This window comes from Pinus tabuliformis, chromosome 5_1 (genome assembly GCF_031772625.1).
Source record: "Pinus tabuliformis cultivar Carrire ecotype Pingquan chromosome 5_1, CPIR1, whole genome shotgun sequence".
Taxonomy (NCBI): Eukaryota; Viridiplantae; Streptophyta; class Pinopsida; order Pinales; family Pinaceae; genus Pinus; species Pinus tabuliformis.
Window position 1 is genome coordinate 277,507,108 of NC_142305.1, and position 20,292 is coordinate 277,527,399.

A 20,292-nucleotide genomic window follows, 5' to 3' on the forward strand; every position below is an offset into this window, starting at 1 on the left:
GAGGTTGATGGCTTCTTTGCTTCAGATGCTTCTTCAGTAAGACCTGTCTTTATCAGAGGAGAATGTTGCACTTTGATAATTTCATCTAAAGTTTTAGATCCTTTAGCAAATCTAAGATTGATAGATTTTGTTTTCTCCATATCTTTTCTAAGACCCAAAATTTCACATTCTATCTTTTCATTGTATTTTTCCCTTTCAGCAAGTTGGAATGTCAGAGTATCTATAATCACACTCTTTTCTTCTAAACAGATTTTGAGTTTCAAAATTTCTTCATAGAGACCATCTTCATCTACAGCATCTAAGAAGTCATCATCTTCAAAAGCCATAAAAACTCTATAATCATTACTATTCATATCTTCATCGCTATTTGATAAACAATCGATGTCTTCATGTGTATAGTAGCTCTTCTTTCTTACATTCTATTTTCTCTTCCATTTTTCCAGTTCCTTACCTTTATCAAGCTTATCTTTATAAGGACATTTTGTTGCATAGTGACCAACTCTTCCACAAGAAAAGCATTTGAAAGCTAGTTTACCTTTGAATCTTCTAGAACCCCATTGAAGGTTCTTGACAAAGTTTACTTCTTCCTCTCCTGAAATGTGTCCCGATTCATTGAGCTCTTCTCTTCCTGAAGCCTTGAATGTGGCTTCTCTCATATCTGATGGACCTCCTTTTCTCATTTCAAAAATAGTTAGGATTCCATGCAGCTGTGTCATAGTCATACTCTACAGATCCTTCTTTTCTTCTATGATAGAAACCTTTGGTTCAAACTCAGAAGACAAGAATCTTAAAACCTTTTCAACTAGAGTAACTTCTTTTATCTCTTCACCCAAGCTTTTCAAGCGATTAAAAATCTCATCTATACCAAGGAAGTAATGAGCTATACTTTCATCATTGTGCATTTTGAGAGTTTCATATTGAATTATGAGAGATTATAGTTTTGCACGTTTTACCTATTTGTCTCTTTCATAGCTTAGAACAATCTTGTCCCATATTTCTTTGGCGGTTTTGAGCTACATAAACTTGACAAATTTTGATTGTGACAGAATCCCCAAAATTGTATTGATATCATTGGCATTTGTTTCATACTACTTTTTACCTGTTGTATATGTAGGAATTTCTGATGGAAAGGTATATCCTCCTTCCACGATTTCCTAAACTTCTGTTCCAAGAGATTAAAGATAGGTTGTGGTTCTTACCTTCCAATAGATGAAGTTGCTCCCATCAAAGATTGGTGGTCTAATGGATCCCTCTCTTTTGTAGTTTCCCATGATGATAGATCTTCCTTCAAGTAATCAAGCTTATTCTGAAGGACTTGCTCTGATACCAATTGTTGGAAATAATATTGAGAGGGGGGGGGGGGGGGGGGTGAATCAGTATTAGAAATTTAATAATATTTTATTTCCATAAACATATTTAAATACGCTACTTCTGTTAATGCAACTTGTGTGTATACGCAACTGTGTATAGAGCAACAATCGTATACCTTTCAAACTTTAATTTAGTTAGTTGATCTTTAATCTGTATATCAGAACCATATAAATAGTAAGCAGGTGCAGTAAACAGAACAGGCAATCATACACATGAACACAAGATATAAGGTGGAAACCCAATGTCGGTGAGAACCACCTGCTGCAATCGTCTCTATCTTTCTTTAATAAGAAACTTCTTTTTACAAATTTTGTATTGGTGCAACCTTATACCAGTATGTAGGCTTATACCTGCAAAAGGCTACAATCTTCTACCATTCTCTAGATTTTCCTAGAAGGCAACTACAACCCCATTAGCTCTTGTACTATCTGATGTGTTTACTAGTATGTAGGTGCTGACCTACAGAAGGCTATAACTTTCTCTTTTCTTGCAGTGACCACATTTCTTAAATTTTCAAATTGGATCCATCAATAACATCAATCAAATGTCAAATATATCTGCATCAACCAATCTCCTTTGCACCAACCAAAACTGAATCAACCAATCAATTTTCTGAATGTTGTAATTAGAATACAATAACAGTAATCAAAACCCAATCTAGAACCCAGAACACTGCAAAAACAAACAAAAGTAGCTAAAACATATTTTATGAGGTGTACACTACTTCAATGTGTCGAACCTGCATTCATACATTGTTATATGAAGGCGAACCTACGTATACGCTATTTTGAAATGTCGAACCAGCATGTATACATGCCTTTGCTATACTGAACCTACGTACAGATCTGTAAAAGATGATTTAACCTTTACCACTATTCAGACATCAGTTATACCCAGATCATCAGATTTACAGATTACGACATGCGCAAAATTATTTAGATAAGATATCAAAACCACACAAAGATACTTCTCTTCAAGCCTTAAGATCTTGACCCATCAATAGAACTTATCCTTCTTCAAGCGCTCAGGTTCCTCCTGGATTCAGATCCATCTATGCACCATAACCCAATGACTAGTATTCTATATCTTTCTCTTCATTAGATATTCAATACTTGAGTGCCTTTGCCTAATGATCTCCTTCTCCTTTTATACTCTTAGGCCTTACTCAATACCATGGTCCAAAACCACTTAGAATCAATACCTTGGACCAAATACCTGGGGTCAACACTTTGAACAAGATACCTTGGACCGATACCAAGGGTCAAAATACCAAGGACCAAATACCACAGATGAAAACTAAGTTTTCCAACTTGTATGCGCTTTTCCTTGCGTGAAAGTGTGTGTATACGCATATGTGCCTTTTGGTCTACGAACTTGCTTGTATACACTGCTTTGTCAAGGGGAAACTGCATGTACCTCTTTTTCCTTCATTCTGTGAGCCTGAACTATGACTTATGATCTGGGTGAGTTGCCATCAAGGACAACACCTATGTCATATTGCCAAACCTATGTCATAGTGCCAACATGGGGGACATTATGCTTGGAGAGCAACAACATACAAGATTCTAAGGGGAGGATTTTATTTTCCCAGACTGTTCCTACAAGTAGGGGCAAAGGTTAGAGGTTATGTTCCTTTTAAAATGTTTGCTAGTAAACAAAAATTAGTAACTCTTCCACTCATTCCATCAATATTTTTGGCACCCTTTTCTCAATGGGGATTAGAGTTTATTGGAGAGATTCACCCCGCTTCAAGTAATCAACAAATGGATCCTCATTGCAACATACTACTTTACTAAATGGATGGATAGTTAGAAATGCTACTAATTCAGTAGTAATTAAGTTTATTGAGGAGAATAACTTATCTAAATTTGGTTTCCCAACTCAAAGTTTCACTAATAATGAAACGAATTTTTCTAGTGTTAAAATGATTGACTTTTGCCATAAATATTAGATTCTTTTACATCATTCAACTCCATACTACCCTCAAGGTAATGGACTTGCAGTGTCATCAAACAAAAGTCTGGTAAATGTATTAAAAAAGACTCTAGCTGATCATAATAATAGTTGGGATTCACATTTGATGTATGTAGTATGGGAAAACAAAATTACTCCAAAGAGATCAACTAGAAAATCTCCATTTCAATTAGGCTATGCGAAAGATGCAATCTTCCCTACCAATTTCACTTTCCCGGTTTTAAAATTCCTGCAGGATTCAATAGATGAACCTGATCAATTTTCAAGAAGAATAAATCAGATTATTGAACTTAATGAAAATAGAGATGAAGTTCAACAAAAATTGAATAAATATCAAAATAAGATGAAGGCGCTATTTGACAGAAGAGCACGGAAAGGGACTTTAAGGAGGGTGATCTAGTTCTAAGATGGGATGCCAGGAGAGAAGAGAAAGGAAGGCATGAAAAATTTGAAAATTTTGGATCTTTAGCAACTGCTGAAGTAAAGGGTAACAACACTTTTGTGTTGCAAAATCTTGAGGGGCTATATTCCACTTATCCTGTAAATGGAAGGTTTCTCAAACATTACATTTAGTATTAAGAAGTTGAAATAGTTTTCATTGTAAATACTCTGGTTTTATCTTACTTTTAAAGATGTCAGTGTGATTTTTCTTACAGCAAGGACTCCATAGCCCAAGGAGAAGGCACATGGATATGCAGGTTCTTTGCATTCTATAGGAGAAAGCAGTTCCCAGATGGAGTCAATGTTGTAGGATTTTTTGGTTTTGATAAGATAAAATAAAATAGTCAAAAAATTAAAAAAACGATATTTTGAAAAAATGTTAAGTTAGGATATGGACATAACAAAATTGAATAAAATGTTTTGAAAGTATCTTGATGATGATTTCCGTATCAAAGAAAATGTTAGGTTACATGCCTTAAAACGTCAATGTAAAAAGAAAATGTTAGGTTAGAAAGAAAATAAAACAAATAAACTCTGAAAGTGAGCAAGTCTAAATGCCATTACTATTTTTTCTACAAAATAATGGTTGTGTGTAGCTTGTCATAAATGTCATGACTCCTGACAATCAAATAGTTTAATATTGACTTCTTCATGCTATAAATTTGATGTTATAGTTAGAGAATAAATATCTATCCAAACTGTTTAATCTTGGCAGATCAGTAGTTACGTAGAGAATAATAAGGTGCTCACCAATTTAATTTGATCCCTTGGATGTTATAAGGTTAGAATTAGATAGTTCGATTTTTAAAATAAACAGAAAGGAAAAGGGTTTGCTAGATTAAATGCACCCATTAAGTGAAGAAAAAAAATGATAGGTTAAGCAAAGGGTAAGTAGAAGAAAGGTTGCAGAAGTATGATAATTCCTAGGACAAAAAGTACATTTATCATGTTTTACCATATGTTTCTATGTCAATGAGGCAATTACACAAAGAAAATGAAGGTCTACAAGATAAACTAATTAACTTCCCTCATCCCCATTCATCCCTATATTTACTAATTTCCCCTTCCCACCTTCATACAATTTATATTCATTCATTTTCCGTAAAAAACCCCTTTTCCTATGTTTAAAATCCTTTTTTCCTAGGAAAAGTGAAAACCCCATGTTAAATCCCCTTTTACCCAAAAACCCACAAAAATTTGTTTATCCTAAGTATTGATATATATATGTGAAAGAAAATAACTTATTAAAATGCATCATACTTGGTGTATTTCCCCTTTCCGCTCATATTTCATATTAACGCTAACTTATAGTATTAAACCTCTCAAAAGTCCTTTCCCATTTATTAAAATACCCCAAAACCATAAGTTTTATAATAAAACTATGTATTTCATAACATATCGCATATTCCCGGATCACAAACTTTTCAATGTGCATGCACTCTCCCCACATTTCAATCTCCGATTGCGATGGGAACCTGAACCCGACAAAAATATATACCATAATCCATTGTCATTTCGCATCCGACCCCATCACAATTCTCGGCTAAAGCATATACCCTCCTCCATTGCAATCTTCGATTGCGATGGGAACCCAGACCTAACGCAAATATATATCATAATCCATTGCCATTTGGCATCCACCCCATCGCAAGTCTCGACTAAAGCATATAGCCTCTTCCATTGTGATCCCCAATTGTGATGGGAACCCAAACCCAACGCAGTATTATTCATGTTTTATTTCCCACATTGCGTCTGGTCCCTATCGCATTCCTTTGCGATGGCCTTCCTCTGCTAAACTGCGCGTAACCCAGACTCGCCGTCATTTATCCGCTCCAGTGCATACTATTTCAAGTTTGCAATACCATGTTTTGCAAAGGATTTCTTTGTTAAAATGTTTTTATGATTTAAACGAAGAATTAACCTAAACCTCCATTTAACCACTAATCTAAGTTTTAACCCACAAATAAAGCCATACCGCCATAATTAATTGTTGGGCCCCTCCATGCTGCTCTTTCACTCCACCACCATTCGATCCAATACATTCAAATCAAATGACCCTCAGTGATTTCAGGTTGGCTCTCTGTCCGAGCATTACCTACCCGAAAAAGTGGTATTCCACTAACCTCCCCTTGCTACTTGTCAGGCTTAGGTTGTATCGGGTGATCCCTCCCAAAACTGCCCATGCCTCATAAGCGGTACGATGAAAACCAAAGCCACCTCCCGCAAAATGACAAAATGACCACCATTCACTTTACACCATATTTCAAAAAGAATGTTGTTTTTCCATTTAAACACGAAAATCACCATTTTGGATTTGTTTCACCTGTTTGCACAATGAAACCCCCATAAGCCTTTGCGACCAATAAAACCATTTTTTTACCTTCCGATATGCTCTAGAATCCTTTCAATATCCTTTCGAGCTCAATAAAACCATTGATGTCCTTCTCTATCACCTATCTTTTCTTAACAATTTCTGTGTTTTTTAGGTAGAAGCCCCTATTCCAGGCTTAACAAAGAGAAAGCATGCAAGCAGTTTGAAGACAAATACGAAGATCATATCAAATTAATTTACCATGTGACATAAAATCTAAAAGGATTTATTGTTGAAAAATATAGTAAAAACCTGAAACGCACAGTAAAGGTAAAAATAACATAGAAAAAGGCAACTCAGCAGGGTCAAAGGGATATTCACAAAGTTTGAAGAGTATCAGATGAAAGATCAAATGAAGGAATCAACCAGTGTAAATGGTACAAACAATCAAGCAGCTTAAAGGGGAAAAATATCAGACAACAAAGCTGACACAACCTAAATAAAAGGGACAGTAAGAAGGAGTTCAATAGCTTCCCCTATCTTCTTGTATGAAGATCTTTCCTTTCCTAGAATAAATCTTAATCAGTTTTAGGATATTTTCTTAGTTTCATTATTGTATAAATAACTCTCTTCTCAATTTGTTATGGGTTCAAGGTTCAATGTTCAAGGCTCAAGGTTCATTAATTGTTAAGTCGTGAATGTTCATTCTACTTTGAACCTAGTTGCACCTTTGAAGGAATATTTTCTAGAAATTTGATGTACTTAGTTTTTCTGGAACTTTAATATAAAGTAGAGGATTTTGAATTTGGTTTTACACAGTTTGTGTTATCTTGTAAGTTTTTCCAGTTATCAATCATTATGTTTTTCTTCATATGCTTATGACTTATAGAGATATCTAGGTAGGAATAATTGTGTCTCAATTTATTCATGTAAGATCCTGAAGTGATCATCTATCAAGAGAATGGATTAATGAACTGTCTGTTTAGCTAATCCCCTCTAATCAATATATCATCAATGCCTTTTTTAAGTTTGAGTATATTGGCTTGAATATTTGGAACGTAGTTTTAAAGGTTTTCATACTTATGATTGATCTATTTTACAGTCCGGAAACTGTGATTATCGTATAATTTTATGTCTTCTTCTCACCACTATTTGACCTATATCACTGTATAAAGCTTTATAGCAGCCCTTTGCTGAGATATTATGCAAAGGATTAAGTATTTCAATTATACATCTTCTTCACTCATTGGTCTTCCAAAACTAAAACCAAAAACCCCAAAACAATTATTTTAGATGCTCTGGCATTGGTAGCTAACCTACTACTATCTCAGAGGTACAACAAGTTGTATTATGGATTTCAACTCTCAGGGTGTCAAATGTTAACCCTAGCTAAAAACCACTAGGTAGGTATATTGACTAGGAAAACAAAATATTCTTTCTTTTATTTTTTTGTTCCTTATTCAATTGTACTTTTAATTGGTACTGTGGAAAGTGGAAATTGCCAATATGGCAATATCATTTCGGAATTGCCAAACTTACAAGCCCCAGTAAGTGTGTGGGTGCCTAATAACAATAATTTATGTTTGAGCCCTCATCTTTGATGGCTCAAAATTAAAAATCTGCTAAGCCATATCATTGTAGGTTCATCCTAGTCAGTAAGCGAGTAACAAACTAAGTTTAAATGCATTCCCCTATATTATTCATTGATCCATATTCGAGCCAAGATCGGTAATACACACTCATTCTTCCCTGATAAATCCACCCTAAAATGTCAAGGTCATTTGATCTAATAAATTTCCTATATTATAATCAAGAGAATGTGTATGATTAAGATATATTGAAACTCCATTTAGTCCACCTTCTAACTAGATAGATCTTAACTTCATATAGAAGACTCTAGCTAGCGAGAATCATAGGGAAGAACATGAAAAAAATGAATGAATATGCTATGGAATTACATGGGATGACATTTGACTGAGAGAAATAAGGGTATAATAAGATACGATGCGTAATACTTACCCAAACCACTATGTACATATTCAAAGCATCAATATGAAACAGTTATGTGAATACAATTATGAAATATTATGGAACAAATCAGTTTAGAAATTATAGTTAGAGAATCTAAGAGTTAGAATAGAGTCCTTAAGTGATTACAATAAAAATAATACATATTAGAGATATCCTATACACATGGATAATATATATCAATCTAACTATGTTCGCTAAAGCAAGATCTTCCTACAACTATTGTCCTAGATGGCCAAGGCGAGGTGTCGTGAAACCAATTATACATCCATTGATATATCTCAATTGGAAAATGATTAATGTCCCAAGAATCACAAGAGTTGAGATGTCAATCAAAATTTAAAACTATCATCAAAAACCTCATATATATAGAAAGTGGGGTAGTAGCTCCTATGACATCCAACTTGCAATTTGTAATGGAAAATCCTCAAAAGTCTATTTGGAAAAAACATGTTCCATTGAGGGGTTCAATAAGAGGTATGAGGCCCCACCAATTTTGATAGTTGAATAATTTTGAATATTGGTTTTTCAATTTTGGCCCTAACTAGGCAAGGGGACATGGAAGGAGGTGAGCCCCTTAGAAGAGTTAAAAGGGGAAGGCCACACAAGGTATTATATAAAGATATAAATCCAGGGACCTTTCCCATAAAAAGAGTTAGACATGTATTGAAAGAAACCAGACAACAACCCATCTAAATATTGATAAAAAAAATTGAACATCCCTTGAATCCGATAATAAGTGGTGCATATACAAATGAGGTGATCCTCTAATTAAATATCATGTATATGGAAAAGCTAGAAGATGTTATTGAGAAGAAGAATGTCATGATGATTAGTTTCAACTAGAAGCTAATGTAAACCCACTTTAAACCCACGAAAGGGGATCTGAAGGGAAACATATAGTGTTCTTGTGTGTATGGGTTAAACAATAATCCCCCCTCTCATTTGCATGAAGTGTTCCTAGTACAAATGCATCTTAGAGTTAAGGCCATGAAAAGATGAAGTCCAAGTACATTGAATTTATTGTCTATAAATAACCCCTTTAAGAAATTGACAAAAACATATAATCATGTAATTTACATTGGAAGTGTATTTCACTTGAATTGTGTTACAACTTTAGTCACTCCCCCAAAAAAAGCTCCATGCTCCATTTTGATGATGCATCAACCCTAATGGAGAACAATCTCATGATGTAAAAGGAACTTAGAGATGATGTAACTTTAATAGTTCCCTACTGACCGCTTACTCACCACTCATGGAAAATGTGAGGCTACTTCAAGCATTGATCTGGATAATATCATTTTATTTTCTCTTATGTATAGTATTCTACATTGACACAATTAAGATTTTTAGCAAGAAAAATATTTGTATGAAGGGTTAACTCCTAGTGAATTAGGGCTGAAGAGGTTGCATCATTATGAGTTATCTATTCATTCCCAACTCCTTATATGGGAGAGAACTACAAGCTCCACATCAATTTGAAGTGTAGATATTGTGAGAAATTATGATTAAGGTTTTGAAAATTATCCACTTGTTCTACATTTGGTATACATGGTAATAAGGGCATTACCCACAAACACATGACCTCAAGACCAATACTTAGTTCTCTAAAAATCAAATCATCCGAATATTCTTAGTTAGAGGTGAAGCATTCTCCTAAGAGGTTAATTTGTTAGTTTGAGGCATTCTTTTGGCCTTCAATACTAAGTGGTTAAGGGCTTTAGGAGTTAAGAGTTAAAAGCCAATGGATTGGGGGGGTAGGGGATTTAGGGTCTAAGGGCTTAAGAGTTAGGGGATTTAGGTGTTAGGGGTTAAGGGGTTAGGTTTTAAGGCTTTTAGGGGTTAGTGGTTAAGGTTTAATGGTCATCGGTTAAGAGAATAAAGGGTTAATGCTTAGGGGTTCGCAGATTCTAGGTTAGTAGTTAATGGCATAAGGTTTAATGGGATAAGGGGTTGATGGGTTATGAGTTATGAGCGTATAGGTTAAGGGATTGTGGCTTGGGGATTTAGGGGATATGGAGTTTAGTGGTTATGGGTTAATGTCTTATGGGATGTGATAATGTGGCCCCTATTCCCCTTATCACCACTATTGGGTCTTCCCCTTTAAATTTCTCTTGTTGCCTTCCCTCTTGGCCCCATATTGCTTCTGGGAAAACTAGTGTCGCTATTTGATCTGCTAGTCCCACTAAGACGGGTAGCTATCTTAGAAACAAACAATTCAAAGAAACTTGTGTTTTCATTTATGAATAATAGATAAGAGAGAATCAGAGAGCACCAACCTCAGTCTTTCACTTGGATCCTTGCTTGTTTCCTCTCTCCTCTGATAGAGCTTCACCACTCCTTCCTCACTTGTCCCACTTCAAATAACACCTGCAGTGGTAAAGCAACAAAATACCATCAAAGCATAGAGATCTATGATACCATAAACACTGTAGAATCATATGTACATTAACCATACAATTGCATTCACAAATACAAGATCTACAGGTACACAAGTATATGGAGGAAAACTCAAATAGCTTTATTCATCGTAGAAGTAGAAGAGAGGATTACAACCTAGCTGTCTGATCCAGCATCATCCTCCCAGCATGAAAGCCCTCTTCACCTCATGAAAAGAAATATCACCCAACAATACAATGTTTCAAAGAGAAACCAACAACACTTCCTTACAAATTACAAAATTCCAGCCCCTTGGATCTCTAGCATGAGGGATCCATTTATAGATATCTGCAGAGAGGTGAGTCATCTTTTGGGTTTTTGATTAGTGTCGTTTCATTGATAGTTCTTGGTTCCACTTGTAGATTCCATGACCTCTTACTCATCCCTAGGCGAATTCAGAGAGGCAAGTTTCATATGAGTAGTTTCTAGAAGATTCTCTAAGTTTCCACATAGCAAACTACCTCTGCCATTTGTCTTCTCTTGCTCATTGTACCCTACAGAAGGGCTTTTCAGTATGCATCACACCCCTTGTGTGTAACAGGTGAGATGCATTGCACCCTCAGCATGGAGGAGTCTGTATGGTCCAGCTTTGACAAGTTCTAAGTAGTTTACCAGGGATAACTTCTACGAAATGATGTAATCAACTGACCTTGGTCATTTAGGGTTTGAAACAACACTTTTTAGGGGTTTGAGAGCCCTTGGTTTATCGACATATGCGATTGGGGTTGCAGTGCCCAAATATGTTTATAACACACATCCCCTGTAACAATAGGTCCTAAGCCCCCTTCTCATTCTCTAATTCTCATATTACATATCTTAGTAAACCATGCTTGGACATCCCATTTCTTCCCATCAATTCTGCCCTTGTGTCCCCTAGTCATATTCAATACACCAAAAAATAGTGATCCCACTATTTTGGTCCTATGATTCAACTCATCATAACATTATGAACCAAACATTTGGCCCCAATGCCCCTACAACTACACCCTTGGACCACTGTGACTAAGGGCTTAAATGTAGTAGGGCTTATGAGCTATGATGAGGCGGCACATAATCCCCTTATCACAACTATTAGGGGTTCCCCTATCAACTATAATTGCATCATAAAGAAGAGAAATCGAGAGAAAAAGGCAGGTGCTAAGGCATGCTAAGATGTGGTAGGTGATAGGGTGTGGTGCTAATGAATGTTAGGGAGTGTTAGGGCCAAGTGTCAGGGAAACAAAAGGGAGAACTAGTTTCAAATGCATGGAAATGAATGAATATGATTACGTAATAGGGAGTGCCAGTGATGCCCAGGTGTGCTAAGGAGTGAGTGACATGGTATGGTAGGTGCTTCCAAGGCATGCTAGAGTGTTAGGGAAACATGCCAAGATGTGCCAAGTTCCAAGGTGTGCCAATTATTGAAAAGGAGTGTTATTGAGTGCTAGGGAAACACAAAGGAGTAGTAGGTCAAAATGTATAAAAATAAATGAATAAGAGTGTGTGAGAGGGAGTTTTAGCAAGTTCCAGGTGTGCTAAGGAGTGACTGGCATAATATGATAGTTAGTGCTAAGGCATGCTAGAGTGCGAGGGAAACATGCATCGAAGATGTGTCAAGTGCCAGGGCATGCCAATGTGTGCTAGGAAGGAAGTGTTAGAGAGTGTCAGGGGAACACAAGGGAGCACCAGGTTAAGTTAATGCATGGAAATAAATGAATGAAACTTTGTGACAACATGTATCAATGAGCTCCATATGTGTTAAGGTAGGAGTGACAATGTATGTTAGGCACTGCTAAGGAATGCTAGATGCCAAGGAAGCAAACCAATATGTGGCAGGTGCTAATGCATTATAAGGAGTGTTAGGGAGTGCAAGGGAAACACAAGGGAGCACTAGTTTCAAATGCATGGAAATGAATGAATAAGAGTGTGTGACAAGGAGTTTTAGTGAGCTCTAGGTCTGCTAATGAGGGAGTGGCAAGGTATGCTAGGTAGTGCCAAGGAATGCTATAGTGCCAAGGTGAGATTCGAAGATGTGTCAAGTGCCAGGGTGTGTCAATGTGCCAAGCAGTGTTGATGAGCCTCATAAATGGGTAATTATATGGGCTCATTTTACCTCCTAACTATTCAAATAAACCATTCTCTTCACTTATTGTATGATTTTCTAATTATATTTATGCTTATAGAGTGAGTGGAGTTAGCTATGATTCCATGTGGTCTAATATGTGTTTAATGCAAATTTTTGATGAATTTGGTGGTCAAAGTCATGGATCCAGTGGAAAAATGGTAGGAATAAGTCAAAGTGGACAAAGGAGAGGGATTATAGGATGGAACAACCCTCATTTATTACTCCTCACTTCGAATTCCCCTTCATTCATCTCAGAGTACAGGCATCCAAGTCATGCATTAGGAAGCAACCGATCAAGTGGAGGATGACTAATGATTATCACTTGTTTTGGGAGCCAAGCCTCCCTGATTTTAAGGGGATTGTTGGTAGCTTCATTTGTATAAGTAGAGAGGCCTAGGGCCTCACTAGGTCAGGATTTTTGTTGGATTTTGGCTGCAGATTTTCTTATGTAAACTTTGCTCAACTTCAAGCTTATTTTTTGACAGTTCATGCAATCCTGTTATTGTTTTGAGAATAAAGATGGAATCCTTTTTGAGTTAGCACTGAGTTACCTCAGAGGGTTGAAGCTCTTGGGTTAGGGCCCAATACAAGTATCCAAGCTCCTCTTTACTTGTATTTGTATGTTTCATTTCAGTTTGTAGATTAGGTTGTCATTAGATGCATTTGTTTTATGGTTAAGAATAGGTTGCTTTTGATGATTCAGTAGTTTGTCTCCATTTGTGCTTTCTATAGTAGGTTAAGCAGTGATAAAAAACATTCGAAGGGCTAGAAAAAATGTCTTGACCTCTCTTCCTCCCTTTGAGACAATGATTTGAGGCAAAGACCCTCTTGCTGCCCAAAAAACACAGCTTTTGCTCATTCATAGGACTTCTAGTGTTTGCAGCTTTCTAGTTGGCTCATAGTCTAGTTTTCTTTGCTTCAGAACTTATTCATTATGCTCAGTCCCTTATTTGAAATAGTCTTCTTTCATGCTCTTCTTTCATGCAATGGTTATCAGCATTTCCTTTCATAGATCATAGTTTACTGGATGAAAAAACTCTGTTTTTTGATGCACTTATTTCCTTGCTTACTTGGTCTCATTGGTTGACTGTCAGTTGTTGATGCAGCAGATATCTTCTAGCAGTAGGAAAGCCTATCAGCCATTCCATCCTCCATCTGATCCATTCCCTACAGGTCACCCAAGTCACCCCTCAATTTTTCCTTAGCTTCCCACATTTTCCATAGAATTTCTTCCTCTATCCTTGAGCAAATCCAATCATCTTTCTCTCTTCTAATGATTATTGGTAGACCCTAGGTGCCCTAACACTTCATCCTGACCTTCATCCACCTTTTCCACTCACTCTCACACCTTCCAAATAGTGAAAACTCATCTCTGCCTCCTCCTGTAGGCCTCCTGTAGAGCGTTGTTTTTCCTCCCGTAGATTCCCTATGTTCTCCTGTAGATTTTCCCGTAGGCTTTCTTTTGAAGGCTGAGTTTGGGAAAAGCTTCCAGGGGGCCGCATGAGATCGCCTAGGACCCATCCACACCATCGTACATCCTATCAAGTCCCAAAGCCACCCTTCAATGCCACCTATTTGTTGCCACATTCACAGACAATAAATTACATGCATGACAAATTCACATAAAAATCCAAACAGATGCTTTTTTCTCATTTACGTTCAGAAATGGCTTAGGTAGATTTTGGTTACTTCCTTGAGTAGATAGTGGAATTATTTTCATGGTGTTCATAGTGCTTTCTGAAAAAGTAGGATTAGTGGTTAACTAGGATTTCCTTGGTTTGATTTACGTTTAATTCTTCCTTTCTGCAAGTATAATAACATCTATAGAGTAATCTCTCTTTTTCCTTTCATCACATACAGAGCTTCTTCTGGAATCAATAGAATTTGGCTTGAGCTCCTAGTGCTCTTGCACCAGCTGACAACATGACAACCCACAATAAGAACTAGTACTTGTACATACAACACCATCTCTTCCATGTTTGTTATGAAATACCAGGTATATAAGAGTAAAGTAGGCAACATTCTACCAATAGTTTATTTTAGCGAAAGTAGAATAGACATTTCCTTTCTTTCAATCTTGCATTTATTTTTCTTCCCTTTTCAGTTCTGCAATTTCCATTTCAACAAATCATATGGAGAGGAATTATAGGAGGGAATCCCCCTTATTTATTAGAGTAATCTCTCTTTTTCCTTTCCTCAAATATAGAGCTTCTTCTAGAATCCATAGAATTTGGCTTGAGCTCCTAGTGATCTTGCGCTGACTGAGCAAGTGACAACTTGCAGTAAGAACTAGTACTTGTGCATATAGCATTGTTGCTTCCAAGTTTCTTACGAACTACTGAGTTCATAAGAGTAAGTTAGGCAACATTCTGCTAATATTTTATTTTAGCAAAAGTAGAATAGGCATTTCCTTTCTTTCAGTCCTGCATTCATCTTGCTCCCTTTTTAGTTCTGCTATTTCCATTTTAGTAAAAGTAGATTAGTCACTTTCTTTCTTTCAGTTCTACATTTCCTTGCTTTCCTCTTCAATTCTGTAAATTTCATTTCAACAGGTTCATTCAGCTAGTTTAAATTTGTTTTGTTCAATCAATTTCAGTTTTCAGGTACTATCAGTGTGGGAAAAAAGAAAAAACCAACCAAAAAGATTTCCTTTCATGCCTCATAGGAATAGAAATAATTAAGGAAAATGTTTTCCGAACACCCCCACTACTTCACACAGCCAACCTTCTCTCTTCTTCGGTGGCTGCAATCAACAAGAACCCTTAGGTGAACATCTAGACATATTTGAAGAACCTATAGTGGAAGAAGAAGAAGAAAACATTCCTCTGGAGCCAATAGCTAAAAACATAAAGGCTGGGGGCAGTACATTTTCTTCCAATTCATCCATTAAAGGTGAAATTGGAAACATGTTGGAAGACTTCAAGAGTGAGATGTTGTAGATTCTTGCCATGCAAATGGACACCTTGCATATCAAAAGAAAAAAAGAGGAAGTAGGGAGGGCTTTGGCCATTTTTTGCCCTAGATGCACCAGGAGGCATCATAGGAATGAATGCCCATTGAACTCTATAGAGGTTTATTCAATCTGTGAAGAAAATAATTCCACAGACAAGTGCCCGTCCTTGCCTGGACTTAAGGCTATATACCGAGGGGCCAAAGGAGCCACTGAATAGATCTATTACATAAACCAAAGGAGGCCACGTGGACCTAGACCATATCAATAGGGGATGCAAGGGACATCTTAGGCATTCTACAACCCCAACCAAGTCACATACGTGCCTTCTTGGGACCCGCCTGCTCATCCTCCCTGGTCCACACCTCCTCCTTGGTCCTTCACATCTCCATATCATGCCCAACCAACCACCCATTCATTTCAACCCTATTCTCAATTGCAACCTCAGTGGAATGCATCTTATCAGGGGTGGAGGAGCTAATACATCTCTCTTCCCGCTCTGCTGCCTCCACCACCTACCCAACCACAACCCCATCCACATCCATCTTAAATATACACTCCCACTTGACTACCTGTACCACCATTTCCAAACCCACACATTGAAGTAGCTCAACCCATTTACAATGTTGAGGTAGTTCCAAACAACTCCTCTTGAACTCAATGGCATTCACCATAGCTCAGGAAGAGTATTGCAAAACATAGATTATATTGATATTGTTGAAGGACCACATCTAGAAGAATAAGATTTAAAAGAGAAGATCAAACAACCATGGGCTACACTTGATGAAGAGAAGGCATCAAAATTAGAGATCGAGAGAACTCCCTCATGGTTACCATCAAATCCTCCATGTACTCAAGAGAAAAATCAACAAAAAGAGGAAGATGTGAAGGTTAAGGTAGAAGAAGACATGAAGAATGATCTAGATCAAAAAAAGGTTCAAGGAGATCACAACTATATTGAAATATGGTTCCAAACAGCCACTAAGTTGCAGCATAACTCTCTTCTTCAACTATGCTTGATCACTTCAAAGTCAAATCATTTTGTCTCTGAAATCCAGATACATGTCAAAACATACATTTCAAGCCTCCACATCATTTTGTCTATCATCTTGATGTGCACATGGATCTATTGGATGTATTCTTATATTTGAAAGTAATTTTTCGTTCCAAGTAGGGTAGGTTAGAGAAAAAAGAAAAAGAAAAAAAGTGAAAAATGAGAGAAAAAATAAAAATCTAAGGTGAAAACCTCCTTGGTGGTGCCCTAGATTGGCTCATTGATTGAAAACCTCCATGAGGTGAAAAATGGGTTGGAAAGAAGAAAAAAGAGGAAAAAGAATAAGATCCATGGGTGAAAACTTCCCTTGGAGGTGCCCAGGGAAGGCAATTAGGGTGAAAACCTCTCTGAGGCACCCTAGTTGTTTTCAGAAAAACAAAAAAAAGGAGAAAATTTATTTTTTTGTTGCATTGTAGGTTTATGGGAGGGCTACAGGGAGCAGAAGAAGGTTCCAATGGGACCCTAACATTCATACCAGCACCCATATCATCTTCTCCACACCTTCCTCCATCATCTCTGGCATTTCTTTACCCCACTGTACCGTTTTTTCAGAAACTTTGTTTTCTACAGGAGGCTCTATGTTTTCTACAAGAGGCTCCTATAGGAATTACAGAGAGAAAGAACTGGCTACAGAAGGATGTTTGAGGGACAAAAAAAGCTGCATGAAGAACCTATAATCCCTCCTACAATCTTCAAACCTCCTTGTGATCATTTCTAAGCCTGCATCACACCCCGAGCTCATTTTCCTTGTTGTCCAAAAAACTACAGGATGCTTTGATATAAAAATACATAGAGCAAAAATTTGTTTTTTCATAACTTCAAAACCATGCATCCATCTGCCAAGATATTTCAGGGAGAGGTGGATATGGAAGATGGTAACATGCTCAAGCAATTTCATCAAATTCTAGTGCACGGTTACCAAGAAATTGGCCTCCATCGCGTTCTGCCATTTTTTCATTTTCTCAATATCCATGCATCCATTTAAAAAACTGTTTCATGGGGAGATGCATATGGATGATGGTAACATGTGCAAGCAATTTCAACAAATTCTAGTGCATGGTTTCCAAGAAATTGACGTCCATCACCTTCAACAATTTTTAGTTTTTCTCGAGATCTGTGCATCCATTGACCAAAATAATTCTATGGGGACGTGCATAATGATGATGGAAACAAGGAGGAGGAGACCACATCAGAAGCATGTGATGCTACGGAGGCCACCAGGGCCATAAAATATGAGGAGATGGACTAAGTTGCTCAGAGGATAAGCAACACTTTCAGTAGCGGGTGATGATGAGCCTCATAAATGGGTAATTATATGGGCTAATTTTACCTCCTAACCTAGTCAAATCAACCATTCTCTTCCCTTATTGTATGATTTTCTAATTATATTTATGCTTATAGAGTGAGTTGAGTTAGTTATGATGCTATGTGGTATAATATGTGTTAAATGTATATTTTTAATGAATTTGGTGGTCAAAGTCAAGGATCCATTGGACAAATGGCAGCAATAACTTGAAGTGAAAAAGGAGATGACTTACAGGAGTGGATCCATGTGATTTATTACTCCTCGCTTTGAATTCCCCTTCATTCAGATTGGAGAACATGCAGCCAAGTCATGCATTAGCAGGCAGCTGAGCAAGTGGAGGATAATTGATGATTATCTCGAGTTTTGGGAGCCAAGCCTCCCTGATTTTAAGGGAGACGTTGGTAGATGCATTTGTATAAGTAGAGAGTCCTAGGACCTCACTAGGTCGATATTTTTGCTGGATTTTTGTTGGAGTTTTGCTTATGTAAACTCCGCTCAAATTTGAGCTTATTTTTTGATAGTTCATGTAATCTTGTTATTGTTTTGAGAATAAAGATAGAATCCTTTTTGAGTTAGCACTGACTTACCTCAAAGGGCAGAAGCTCTTAGGTTATGGCCCTATCCAAGTAGCCAAGCTCCTCTTTACTTGTATTTGTATGTTTCATTTCGGTTTGTAGATTAGGATGTTGTTAGATACATTTATTTTATGGTTAAGAATAGGTTGCTTTTGATGATTCAGTAGTTCGTTTCCATTTGTACTTTCTATAGCAGGTTAATCAATGATGAAAAAGATTCAAAAGGCTAGCAGTAGTGCCTTGGCCTATCTTCCTCCCTTTGGGACAATAATTTTAGGCAAAGACCCTCTTGATACCCTAGAAACACAAATTTTCCACATTCATAGGACTTCTAGTGTTGACAGCTTTCTAGTTGGCTCATAGTCCAGTTTTCTTTTCTTCAAAAAATTCTTCATTATGCTCAGTCCCTTATTTGCAACAATCTTGTTTCATGCTTTTCTTTCATGCAATGGTTATTAGCATTTCCTTTCATAGATCATAGTTTACTTGATGCAACACTCTTTTTTTTTATGAACTTATTTCCTTGCTTGCTTGGTCTCATTGGTTGACTGTTAGTTGTTGATGTAGTAGATATATTCTAGCAGTAGGCCAACCTATCAACCATTCCATCCTCCCTCTGATCCATGCCCTATAGGTTGCCCAAGTCTTCCCTTAATTCTGCCATAGTTTCTTGCATTTTCCATTGAATTTCTTCCTCTCTCCTTGAGAAAATCCAATCATCTTTCTCTCTCCTAATGATTTTTGGTAGACCCTAGGTGCGCGAAAACTTCATTCCAACATTCATATGCCTTTTCCACCCACTCTCACACCTTCAAAATAGCAAAAACTGCTCTCGGCCTCCTCCTATAGGCCTCGTGTAGAATGTTGTTTTTCCTCTTGTGGATTCCCTGTGTCCTCCTGTAGATTTTCCTGTAGGGTTTCTTTTGAAGGCCGAGTTTGGGAAAAATCTCTAGGAGGCCACATGAGATCTCCTAGGACCCATCCCCACCGTCCTAGATCCTCTCAAGTCCCAAAACCACCCTCCAACACCACCTATTCACTGCCACATTCATAGACAATAAATTACATGCATGAAAAATTCACATAAAAAACATAAAAATCCAAAATGATGATTTTTGCTCATTTACTTTCAGAAATAGCTTAGGTAGATGTTCATTACTTCCTTGAGTAGATAATGGCATTCTTTTCATGGTATTCATAGTGCTTTTTGCAAAAGTAGGATTAGTGGTTAACTAGGATTTCCTTGGTTTGCTTTACGTTTCAGTCTTCCTTTCTGCAAGTAGAATAGCATCTGTAGAGTAATCTCTCTTTTTCCTTTCATCACATATAGAGCTTCTTCTAAAACCCATAGAAGTTGGCTTTAGCTCCTAGTGATCTTGCGCTGACTCACCAAGTGACAACCTAGAGTAAGAACTAATACTTGTGCATACAACACTGTCGCTTCCAAGTTTGTTACGAACTACCGGGTTGATAAGAGTAAAGTAGGTAGTCCATGAGTTGTAGCATTATTGATACAATACTAGTACTCACCAAGTGTCATGAAAAAAAAGTGAGGACTAGTTCAAAATGCATGCAAATTAATAGATAATAATGTGAGTTAGGGAGTGTGAGCGAGTTTTAGGCGTGCTAAGGAGGGAGTGACAAGGTTATATGGTAGGTATTGCCAAGGCAAGATACAGTGCCAAGGAATTTTAGGGAGTGGTTGTGATCGAGGTGGATGTTTTTTGCCACCTGCCTAT